Source organism: Struthio camelus, chromosome 5 (assembly GCF_040807025.1).
Source record: "Struthio camelus isolate bStrCam1 chromosome 5, bStrCam1.hap1, whole genome shotgun sequence".
NCBI classification, from domain to species: domain Eukaryota; kingdom Metazoa; phylum Chordata; class Aves; order Struthioniformes; family Struthionidae; genus Struthio; species Struthio camelus.
The window spans coordinates 19,683,911-19,696,750 of record NC_090946.1 but is presented as its reverse complement, the minus strand read 5'-3'; the positions used below and the strand labels follow the sequence as shown (position 1 = coordinate 19,696,750).

The 12,840-nt window shown below is 44.6% G+C and overlaps 1 long non-coding RNA gene across 5 annotated transcripts in view; it reads right to left on the bottom strand.

Annotated features, from left to right (window-relative positions):
• LOC104143764 (uncharacterized) overlaps window positions 1-12,840 on the bottom strand; it is a 30,069-nt gene that overhangs the window by 14,307 nt on the left and 2,922 nt on the right. Inside the window, exon 1 of one of the 5 annotated variants that reach the window (XR_011141335.1) lies at window positions 5,595-6,499. The exons of the other annotated variants lie outside the window; for them this stretch is intronic. This is a non-coding gene — a long non-coding RNA (uncharacterized lncRNA). Of the gene's footprint in view, window positions 1-5,594; window positions 6,500-12,840 lie in introns of those variants that run through there. 5 annotated transcript variants of the gene reach the window in all.

The window sequence follows — 12,840 nt, the reverse complement described above, 5'->3', positions numbered from 1 at the left end:
TCTGCCTACGTACAGGGACTTCAAAGAGCTGAGGTATAGGGCAACGCTGCGGTTAAACATTGCTGTATATATTATGTCACGGTGGTTTATTTTTAGCAGCTGTGGTTGCTGTGTGTTGCAATCCTCAGTCACCTCTGAATTTATAGTCACAAAAATGAAGCTGCAAAACAAATTAATCAGATCCACAGACTGGCCAGAAAGGAATCCTGTCTCAGTATTTATAGAACAAATAAACATAAACAACTGTAAAAATGCCTTTTCATTCTCTCAGGCTAAACATAGACCTCCTCTGCTGCTGCTCTTTGGGTCTATAGTAATGTCGCAGCATCCGTGCTGTGAATAATTTGTCATTAGGACTTTGTGGTTTTTTTAGGTCAGTGCCACAGAAATGTTAGGGCTATTACTAAGAACAAGGACTGACTGCCAGGGTTTGCGCCTATTCTTTTGGATCTGACCCTTTTTTCACTTAAATCATTTCTACGTTAGCATACCTGACCACTGAAATGAGTGGTCAGAGCCTGGCTGCTCCTGATTTACATGAGTGAAAGTCCTAACAAGATCAGCCCACTCATGCTCTGGTTTTTTTTGCCAATTTGAAAAAGAGTTAACCCAAATCTACATATTTCTTTTGTTGGTGAAGTGGTGTGGTTTCCCGTCTCACACAGCCTGCTTTGTTAGCTTCGTGCCCTGAGGTCTGTGAACGCAGAGGGGCTCTTTCGTGCATGTTTGCTATTCGATTTTATGTTTTCCCCTGCCCAGGCTGTCTGACTGTCTTCACTTTTCAGTTACTGTTTCTCAAAATGGCTCTTTTGCCATCTCACAGGAAAAGGGACAATTGCATTATTGTACTGAGTGAATGCATTTTCTCATACATGTAGCTGAATGGGTGATTATTTAAATATCTTAAACCCGCTTTTAATTGGAGTAACGACAGGCTAGGAATGGGACTGCGAGGGGAACTGCTGTGCAGATTCCCGCATTTCAGTGAACGGCTAATCACACTCCATCACTTCCTGCAAGGTTAAACAATTTTTTAAGCAAACAGTTACTGTAAAAACAGCATTTGACTACATGAAAAAGAAACAAACCAACCCAAAACCATGGGTGTTTCTGGTGGTTTTTAGATCACGTGGAGTCTTGTGGAGTCTTTGGCAAAGGGGAAGCCAATGCTGCTGGCTGGCTGGCTGGCTGGCTGGCTGGCATGCAAGGGCTGCTCGACCAGCCCCGTCCCCGTCCCCGTCCCCGTCCCCAGACCCATCCCTGTCCCCAACCCCGTCCCGTCCTGTTTCCTCTCACCTTGGGCTATCTTGGCCCTGTGTTACTGCCACGGCTCCAGAGGCCATACGCTGAACCAGAGCAGGGTGGACTGAGGTTAAAAAATAACCCAGCAAAATAAGCGTGCTTGTCTCTGCGTGCGTGTGGTTTTAAAGCGGGCTCGGTTTCCCCGCCGGACTCACAGAAGTCTTGGTGGCGCCAAGGCCGGTGCTGGGATGAGGGCAGGCAGGAGCGACGGGCGAAACGCAGCATCCCCCAGGGATGGGGAGGAAGAATATCATTAACTGATTTTGCTGCCAAATATGTTGTCCGGTGAAGGCACAGCCTTAGACCAGAGCAATTAAATTACCGCCTGCAGCCTGTACTTTAGCAAGGCTGTTCCTGCGATTCAGATCTTCTTTGCCTACAGCCATATTCTCAGCAACAGGTTGGAACGTTTGCTTGGTCAGTTTATTGCTGTAAACCCAATTACATGCAGTTATTCAAAAGTCAGTGTATAGTGGTCTAATCTAATCTAATCTAATCACTTTTTAGATAAAGGAACACTTTTCTGTCATCATATTCATACTTAATTATATCAACACCTTTGATCATTTAACTAAAAAAACCTTTGAGCAGTTCTGAGTGATCAGACATTGTTACCGCTATTCTTTTTTGCGTCCTCTGGTACCATGCTTTTCTTTTCTTTTTTTTTTCCTGTAAATAGTTTCTGTAATTAATTTCCCTGGGCTTGATCTGAAGCCTACAGAAGAGAACACAGAGACCTCCATTAACATGAATAGGCTGGAGATCAGACCCCCTGTAAATGCTTTAATATGCCTAGGTCAAGAACATGAAATATGAGCACCTGTTTCATAGTGTTTTATAGTGTGTTTGTATTTTCATTTCAGAGAGCTTCAGCAAACTAATGGCACTGATGCAGAGGTGCAAACTCTCGTAGGCACGACACTGGAAAGCAAATATCCATATTACATGTATTACCAACAGTGCCTAGAAATGCCAACCACAGTCCAGGCTACACTGTGCCTTACTCAAGCGACAGACAGTAGGAGAGAAACATGAGATTTGTGGCAGAGCTGAGACTTAAATCCAGACAGCATAAATGCGAGTTTAGTGTCCAGCCCCCTAGCTATCCTTCCCTTCTGCTAAATAGGGTATCATGCTTACACTGTACAAATGCAATATTCTCTAATGATTTCCATGGCTGATAATGTTATGAGTCGGAGCACGTTAATCCAAAAGGAAGGGCTGAGTCTCGGGTGTCTGCGTCAATCCCACTGCTGTCTGTTTGCACAGCAGCAGCTCCCGGCTCTGCCACTGCCAACAAGGAATAAATCCTCCAACTATTTCCCTGATAAGAAAACTCCTTGGAAGAGATTACGCATACATGTTCCACATGGCTTGACGTTTCCTAATCCTCTTGCTATTCTGCTTTTCAAAGTTATAAGATGCACTGCAATGCCTTCGAGGAGAGGCTTTTGCTGAAGGGACTTCTGCTACCCAGCTTATACAGTGCAGAATGAAAGCAGCCATTCATGACTGAGCATAACAAAAACATACAAATTCTACCTCGGGTTGAAGTAAATCCATATTCCCATCAATTACTCAAACCAAAACATTAGTATTAGTGCACTGTTGCTGCTGGAAAGCCTTCTACCATGCTCCCTTATGAGTACAAAGTTAGTCTTCACTGCTGGAAGAGCTGTAGTTTTTCGCAGCAGTGCCATGAGCGGGCATGAGTTATCATACGATGAAAAGCAGGCACTTCAGCATACCCTGAGGTCAGCACTTCCAGAGACAGACCCAGGCTGAGCTCAGCACGTTTACTTCATAGTGAAACCAAACTGTCACCTTCTCACTCTTTCCACCTCAGGAAAACAAATGAGCATTAGCTATCTAGAAGTTTTAAAAATTAAAAAATTTCAGCAGCTTTCCTTAGCAATGAAGTTAAGTTCCAAAGCTTTTCTGTAAGCTTCTCAAACGTGTAATTCTCCTACTGCTGATCTAAATCCAGATTCCATTATTTATGCTGGATTTATCATCCCTTATGCTTTGGTCACTTGCTGGCCCTGTCTCAGAGACTAAATGAACTCTGGTGATGAACAGAGCTTCCTCTGTAAACTGTGAAACATCAGAAATGAAAATAGTGATAACTGTGCAAGAGAAGCACTTCACATTTCTGCTAAAGGGTATGCTGATCTTCATTACCTTGTATTTGAGCCTTATTTTGCCCTGTGGAAGGAAGATTAGGAGAAAGCCAACTTAGTTCTGTGTCCAGCGGAAATACAGAAGATGATATCCACAAAGACGCATTATTTACTTGTTCACTAAGAGTGAATTTGGAGTGCAGTCTAACACACTTTCTGAATCATTTTCTTGGACTTCAGTTCCTAAATGCTGCCCAACTCTCAACCACCATAGTAGGGATTTTTAAACAACTTGCCTCCTACACCTGGATAATAACGAGCACAGGAATTCCTAGGTACCATCTTTCTCTGTAAGATCATTCTTGGTCTTCAATTACATTTCCACTGGTCTAAATAAAAATTCTAATTTAAACCATCTTAATCTTCCATAAGGTGAGGCACAGAACAAGGAAAACAGCAACTGAGATGAAATAGATCGCCTACGGTCCAATGAGCAAGTTACAACTCTTCTATTTTTCCCTAAAATGAAAATTGCTTGTTTAAAAGCAATCTTCTGGTAAGATAGTAGGAAAAAGCCACCTCAAGAGCAGAACCACTAACAACCAGATTTTTACGGTCTTCACGTTCTGAAATTGTTGTTCCAAAGGCATCAGTTACGCCTACTGAGTGACCTTCTGTTTCTATTCTGCTGTCCATTTTGGCTAACTTGATTTCACCAGTACTGGGCCAGCTAGTGAGACACCAAAAGGCAAAGAGTGGCAGAGGACTACTGAGGAGAAAACCCAATGCATGCTACTAGATTTGCGTGGAAGAAAACCCTGTTCAACAAAGCACTATCCTTAGCTTCTCATCTTATGTCTAATGCTCCTCTATGTTTGCCCATGTCTGAACCTGGACACTTTTAAGGTATACTTATGAAGGAGCATAATGGATGAAGGTCCCATGGATGAAAGCCCCAAATGACCTTGAAATATTTTCGTACTTGCAAGAACAAAAAATAATGACTGTATTACCCCAAATCCCCATGTCCCTGAGACAAAGCCCCTGAACTTGAGCTATCTGATGCCTCAGAAATACGACACGCGTTGGGAGGTAACCTAGCAGGCTCACTGTGCCAGCCTGGGGCTAACATCCTGCCAAGAGGCAGGTTGCCTGGCTGTGTGGTCTTATTAGACTGGGTCTCTGCAAACTGGAGGAGCTCCAGGTTGTGCTCCACTTCATGAGACAGATCTGGCAAAGACTCATGGCAGCAATAGCCCTGCTTAACCTAAAACCTTGAGGGAGCCCCTTCCTCTTGCCCTTGCTCTCTGCTCTTGGCTGCTGTGACACAGGCCCAGCAGCCCAGGGTGCAGGTGTGGAATGGACTGGCTCTAGGGCCGGGCCAAAGCCTCTCTTTTCCATCAGATTAGTGCCCTTTATCTACAGCAGTTGTCTTCCCAGGGCAGAGGTGGCAATCGCAGAAATGAAAGTAGCTTGAAGTCTAAAGGTTTGGTAGCTATTGAAATATGAACAAACTAAAGGGGTGGGGGCAAACCATTATCTTTCAGGTGGCTATTGCAGATATTTACGGTTGAGAAATGCTGGCCCAAATTCAAGGCTATGCCTTCCACAAGAGCAGGTGAAACATGGCCAGAGAGGCTGAAAGAAGTGTCTCCTGAGCTTCTGTACTGCAGCATCTAGGGCATTGCCAGACAAAAAAGTGCTCTTCCAGGGAAGAGGGCAATGCTGGTAGCTATCCTAAGCAGTAGCTTAGGTCAGCCCGACTTCCCTGAAACATTATTTGATGATCAATGCATAGCTGGTAATTTCTGAGAAGGGTAGGACATGGGTCCTGCCTCCCTTCCCTTCTCCAAATATGCTTCTGAACAGAAGGAGCAATGGTAGGTACTGCAGAGGAATGCATGGGCACATGCATCTGCTTCTGTTTGCTGAAAGCTGCCACCATGACATTCTGGCTGATGAGCAAAGGAGGGCGGCAGAAAAGACTGGAGGAACAGTGGCTGGAAGCACAAATTCCCAGGCCAGAGAATGACCAGCAATGTTCAACTGCACTCCTGGCTAAGTGCCCAGGGCCTGACAGCACGTCCAGGAAAAGAGAAAACCCTAGGGGAGAGAAAGCAAAACAAACTAAAAATAAATGCAAGCGGAAGGAGCCTTCAAAGGCTTCCTTACCTGAGCTGGGAGCTGCCTGCTCATGGCTTTGCTCTAAGGGTTCCTGTGGGGCACCTGAGGCTGAGAAAATCCCTGGTTCCTGGGAGCCTGTTCCATCCCAGCAGCACCTTCGTCCTCCATGGCAGTCCCTGCCTGCGTCATTCACAGGCTCCGCCTGCCCTGGAAACGGTGCATAGGCCTTGGACGAGGGGCAACTTCCAAAATTTGGCCTGAGAATCACCGCCATCTTCTGGAGCAGGGTTGGCACCACGACTCTGGGCACAAGCAGGGGTCTCATGGTGCAGGCACCTTCGCTCGCTCACTGCCACCCTTGGCTTTCTTGCAGGCTCTTTGCAGAGCCTGGGCCTCCACAGACAATATGCAGGCACAACAAGTGGGAACGGACTGGTGAAATGTCCTGTGGCTTGAAAGGTCCAAGTATGCCAGCGTGGACCCATGCTGACATACTCAGCACTAATTTGGATGGAAAAAGCAAGCCTGTAAGCTTGTTCATACTTTTGTTCAAGATTTTACTAGATCAGTACTGCGTGGGGCTATAACATTTCCCTTCCTGCGTTTGGTTCTCCTAAACGTGGATTTTATTGTTTCAGGAAGGGATGACTGACTAGATACAACAGTTCAGGTGCCTAAATTTCAGAGAAAGAAGGAAACGCTTCTTTCTGTCTCTTTATAATTAGCTAACATTCTGGATCTTCCCTAGAAGAGTCTTCACTTCCTTCTAGCGCTTGTATATGGAAATAAAGTACTCTGAATCACCTCCTGGATCCAGGCACCTACAAATTAGGTGTCAGTAAGAGCTGCAGGTAGGGTACGGCCTACATCGGTCTTCCTGAGCTCCTCCGGGGGTGGGGGTAGTTAGTTACATGAGGATTTCCTCCAGTGCCTCCCTCCCTCCTTTCCTCCACCTCCGGCTGCTCTTTCCCCCCTCCAGGACTTCTCCAGCCCCCAGTCTTTTCTTTTTCATTCAGCAGAGCACCACGGTAGTTACACTGGCACAGCTGAGGGGCGATGAAGTCAGGAAGGGAGCAGGAATGAGGGTGAGGGAAGTTCCTACCTTCACGGTGCCCCTGGGAAGGGCTTTTAGATTTCTAGCTATGCCTCCAGGGCTGTCAATACAGATCCTAAGCGCTTTGTGATTCCTAGGTAATAAGTGTCATTGTCAAAAGTATCAAGCATGACTCTCTAATGTCAAGCAGTGACACATAAACATGGACCATTAAAATGAGGGCCGCTGCTCAGGAGCTAGCACGTGCCATGACCGCCAAGCAGTTCAGAAGGAAAAGCTGGAAGTACTTTTTGCCTTAATTTTGCCAACAGGTAGACTCTAAATTGTGCCTCCTGGGCTATGTGGTCATGGCAAAGGACGAAAAGCAGCTTCCCCACCATCCTGACTTGAGTCTGGTAGACATGGAAGTGTGTTTTTTCTGGTGAGAGGCTGAAAGTACTAGTTTTTTTGCTTGTGGCTGGCTCACTAGAGCCAAGCATGAGCTATCCAGCAGGGTATGAACGCAGCTAGCAAGCTGCAGGACAAAGCCATTTTCAGTAAAGACCCTCTTACTGCCCACACACAGAAAGAAAAGCCCCTTTTTGCTGCGCTCTCTCTGTTAGGTCTGAATCAGCTCCCTCAAGGTCGGGCAGTCAGGTATGCAGAGCACGTAGAAAGGGCAAAGCCCGCCCTCGTATCATTATCCTCTTCCTTTCATAACCACACAGCAGTGTTTGCTTGCAGATCTGAGCTTTGACAATATAGTAAAGAACAAAGTCATTTGTATTAACGAAATTTCTCCTGACATCATCTAGCACTCTCAGCCCAACCTGTTGGAGCCACATGCAACAACATTACCCCGGTGCTGCTCTCCTGCTGCAGACGCCTCCGACAGTCCCCGCTGGGCTGCGTGATGGAGGGAGGGACAGGCCACACTGTTTCTCTGACACTCATTTTGGTTCCTTTTGAGTTATTTTGGGGGCCTTTCCTGCTGACTTACAGCCTTTGCAACTTCTCCCTGTATCACTGGAGAAGCTGGCTGCTGACTCAGCCGTGCTTCACTCGCGAGGGGGAACCCAAACCGAGGCTTTCAGGAGGCCAGGCCAGCCTCCACGAGCCTCCGGCTGTTCCCATGGGAACCTGCGAGCAAGGAAAAAAAAAAACCAAAGCCCAAGCTTCACTTTCAATTCACTTTTTTAACTAGTGCCTTTTCAAAAATCAGTTGCCATAGTGACTGGGAACTGTGGCACCATTGTAAAACTCCAAAAAGCCCAGCGCCGGTGTTAGCCGCAAATTCGGCAGTGCAGGTCAACTTGCGTGCTAAGCTCCCTCCCAGGCCCCGGCTGCGTTCGTCAGGGCTCTGTCTGAAACGGCTTTCGTGCCAACGAGCCAAGCGCTTAGCTAGCTGTGGGCTCCACTACCTCTGGGCAGTACACCTTCACTTAATTACACATGAATAACCTGATTCCAAGATGGGATGTGCTTTCTGGCTCGTGCCTTGGTTGGCTTTTGCTGTAGTCAAGCTTACTTTGCCAGAAAGAGAAAAGCCAGATTTGAAGACACCTTCCAACCATCGTTTCCTAATCCAGATCTCGTGAAAGGACCTAGGAAATCTCATGTGAACATGTTCCTCCTTTCAGCCACTTCTGGTCCTTGCCATAAAACAGAAGAAAAGCTGCATTGAGGGAAGCGTGCTGGAGCGGCTCAGGAAAACCAGCAGGTTTGACTCAGCTGCAGATGGTGAAGGCTTGCGAGTGATGGACACTGCCACTTCTTCAAAGCGCTCGTTCACCTTAGCCCTTCGTTATCCTCTGAATTATCCTGCAGTCTGTAATGTGCAAAGAAGTCCAACAACCACAGCACTCCTAGCACTCAAGGCTCAGCTAAAATTACAGGTACACGTCAAGTACCTGTGCTACTTGTAGCTTTTGGTTCGTATGTGTTATACATTTGTAAGTAGAGAAAAGCACGTTATGTTACATACACAAATCTCACCAACTCTTTTCGTAGCTCTGGATCTTACAGCAGAGGAGGGAGAGGGAGAAAGAGCTACTTGCCTCACAGTTAAAGAATTTCTATCAATCATCAGAAGCCTTTTTAATTAAGAAAAGCTGCTTTCGCTGCATAATGGTTTTTCCCCCGCAAAAAGTGTTTTCTGGAAAAATTTAACTTCTGCCTTCTGCTTTGGCTTCCTCCAGCACCAAATCAAAAACTATCCTTTTCTGTTTCTATGATAAATGAATATTTTCTCTAAAAATATTTTACAGTCATTATTCCCTTCCTATTCCTCTTATTTTTGCTCACATTTCCATGGAACACTTCTGCAGCTGAGATCACATGCAGTAAAACTGAATGACATCAGTAATAAATGCAGTTTTTGTCAAAGAAAAAGGTTTTGCATGTTGTTTCCTGCTAAACCATTGGAAATAGCGTGCCCAAACCAAAAAACTGTCCCTCTTGTGCAAGTTTTTCACTTGAATGGAAAAGGCCATTTTCTATAGGAAAGAAAACAGAAAGAGAGGAAGATTTTGACTAGTTCTAATAACAGTATTTTTATTGTAAGGGTAGACATAGTGCATCAGCCCAAGGGCTCATCTGTCCCATGATCCTGTGTCTGAGAGCAGCCAACTGTGGCAGAGTCCCAGAACAGACCTACAGTCCAGTTGTATTTGCTTTGTATATTCCCAGTCTCCAGCAATCAGCAGCTCAGGGATTACATAATCTAGAGATGGTAACTTTGCATATATTGCCAGGACAAGCTGGAAAAAAAAGACACTTAATATGTCTCAATAATTAATACTTAGGTTTCACCAGAACTAACTGAATGAAAAGGGAGGCAGAAGTGCACCCATCTGATTTACAATTGTGAATGAAGGCACCATCTTACAGAGTTAGTTTCTAAAAGAGATGAAAAATTTCCCTTGCTTCCTTAAGACCTTCGAGTGACCCCAATGAATTGTTAAAATTCCATTAGGAAGTGGCTGATGGGCAGGCACATGGGCAATAAATAGCTCCTAAAATCAATGGTAGTCTTGCTGATATAAAATCTATGCAGCGCTTGCTGGCGGTGCTGGTAGTATATTTCCCTGGGAAATGTAACAGCGATTGTATTTAAATAAACATAGCTGTAGAAAACTTTAGCTGAACTCATTAGTGACTCAAACCGATTTTAAAGTAATTCAGAAAATGCCTATTGGCCACAGTCAAGACTTTGAGGTGGTTAGTGATTTTGGAGACTGTAGTTTATGGTGGCCCAGCTGAAAATACCTTAAAACAAGTCAGAATTTGTGAAAATGCTCTGAAAAGCGGGTATCTAAGGTATCTTAGACTGCTCATCCAAAGCCACCAGCCACTTTTGAAACCCTCAAATGAACGGCGCCAGGTTACTGCCACCATAACCGCCAGCAAAGGGCCTTTCCCTGGGCCATTGCCTCACTCCTCTTGCAGCTCCTGGCTGACCCTTCCCCGTGTGATGGCGTGGGCTCGTGACCGAGACCTGAAATGCCACCAAAGGCTTGGTCTCATCCGCCTATCTCCAGCACGTAGTTTTGAGTTGGGCTCGGAGCCTCTCTGCGTGCTTCTCGCTCATCACAGGCACATTTTTCCTGCCAGAGGCTCAAGCAGATTGCTACCGTGAGAATATACGTTAAAGCACTTGTCCTACCTATGTTCAGTTTTGCAACCTAACCATTTGAATTGTGTAATATTTTTCACTGCAAATCGTTTGTCGAAGTTTACCAAGACATATCTTCACCTCTTCTTTGTGCATGTTGTAACACAGTAGCTATCAGGTGTAGAGAAACATATGATAACTGAATCAATCACTAAGTAAATTAGAGCTTATTTTGGGGGGGTTTTAACCTGGAAGATCGGGCACCTGGGTGAGGAGCAGAAGGTATAACTGAATCAGAATTTTTATTTGAGGTAGGCTGTTCTGGATTATTTGCTTTAATTAAGAGCTTATATTTAATCCTTCTCAATCCCTTTTAACTTGTTACATGTCCGTAATAGCTTTAAAGGACAGTAGAGAGATATAAATTGAAGAAAATGCAGATGTTATGATTAACTACCATGCTATAGAATAGAGAATAATTAAAAAAACCTAGAATATTTTCCCTCTCTAATTAATCTTTTGGACAATATTTTAATGTGTGAGTTTTGATGGCTATGAAAATATAACCCAATCATACACAAGTCCTACAACAGACCTGCACTTTAGATCCTGCTTTGCTATACACATGCTCATCTCCACAGATATTACCTTTTCCATATACACATACAAATACTCCCCCACCTGCACCCCCTCCCCCAGCATTTATTAGGCCCAAAGAACAAATTGATTTTATGTCTGGGAAGAAAACTTCCAAATATGAAGTCTATAAATAGATAACATGTTGTCTTTCTGGATCAGTAAAAATCCCGAAAAAGTGCTCTCAAGAGGCAAGGATTTGCAGTGCCTCACCTTTATTTCACTGCAATGTTAATTCTGAAGTCTATATTGAAATACTCTATTTCTATGAGGATCACAGAAACAGATAACGAGAAGAGGTAGGAGTGCAGCTGAGTAAATGAGAACTGCTTAGGAAAGAGGAAGGAGAACAATAGTTCTAAGTAAGAATATAATTCCCTATTGAGTAACAGCAAACTTAATGCTGAATATGCAAATAGGATATGCCGATGAACTAATAAGATAGCAAGGCACTGATGCTGCAATTGCTTGGGTACAGTCATTGCATTACCAGGGACTAAGTGTTTATTTGCTTCACAGGTTCGTACTCTGCTCTTGAGCTCACTTCCATTATCATTAGGGGAATTGCCATCATGAGGGAAGCAAAGGCAATTTATGGATTTCCCTAGGCTTCAAGAAATAAATCTGTATAAAAAGGAAACAGCTCAGGATTTCTTCATATGTAGGGGGAAACATCAGATTAACCTGACGCGAAAAGAAATTCCTGGATAGACAGTATCAGGCACTGGCACAGTGAGATGTGTGCAAACCAGAAACGGGCCTCAACAGAGGTGGATGGGACAAAATAGGCAGTCTCTAGAAAGCCACGCAGGACAAATCCCATGGCATGAGCTCCGCTGTCCCAGGTCCAGGCAGCACCGTGCTTGGAGCAGCCAGCAAGGAGCCAACCTGGGAGCCTCTCATGCGGATGAGTCTTAGGTAAAACATTTCCAGCACTTGATCACATGCCAATATCCACAAACCCTTGCACTGCGAATACAATCACTTTATGGAAGAGCTTCATGGCAGAAACTATCTTTTTTGGATGTGTTTGAACCGCGTTTAGCAAAGTCAAGCCCAGCTGTGGAGATTTTGCTTGCAGATTTCAGGCTGGGGCTGGTGGAGTGCATGGAAGGACTTTTTCCCAGCAGGAGAATAGACTGATGGAAAAAAATATAGAAAAGGGAAGAAAAAGGGCCAAACTGTTACTGAAATTTATGGCTGCTACTTTTATAAAGAGCCAACACGCTCGCATGAGCTGCAGAGCTACCGCGCACACCCAGAGCCACCAGGCTATGTGCAGTAGCATGGACAATGTGGGATCCTTCAGAAAAACATGCCTGCGTAGCAGCCTTGCTGAAGATAGGACTTTTCCTGCCCCCGCCCCCTTGCTTTCCTTTCCCCCTCACAGACCACAAACATTGCCCAGCGGAACCATTTTCAGGCACCAACATGCACAGAGACACTTAATGCTCTTTTGTGATACCTAACCACCATAAATTTATGCTCATGTTATTACTGCTCTCTGTTTGCCTACTGCAAGTGAGTTAAAAATCCCCTCTCCAAATTAAAACTATTTAAAATTTTTTAAAAAATCCCTGGAGTTGTTGTTTGGCAGAATAAAATGCTGTGATGAGCCACATGAGATCTCTCTTGCCTGAACTGATCAGGAGAGGAGACAGCAGGAAGGAAGGAACAGGAGGAATCTAGACACTGGAGCAACACCAGTGGGGAAAAAAAAAAAAAAGAGGAAGAAGAAGAAAAAAGCATGGTATGCACAGACTAAGACAAATTTCATCATGCTATCGTGCCACTCTACTCTATATTTCTTTTGCTTTCTTCATCTGTTGCTTGAGGTACTGTTTCTGCAGTGGGAATGGGTTTGTGCCAGGACCTCTTCTATGCCTGCTCTCATTTAGAGCAAATATTACTATTATATCCAAATTGTTAAATTATACTCCAAGGTGTCCCTAACTTAAGCAAAATTACCTATCTTTGATGTAGCACTTATTCTGACCCTGCAAAAATGGACA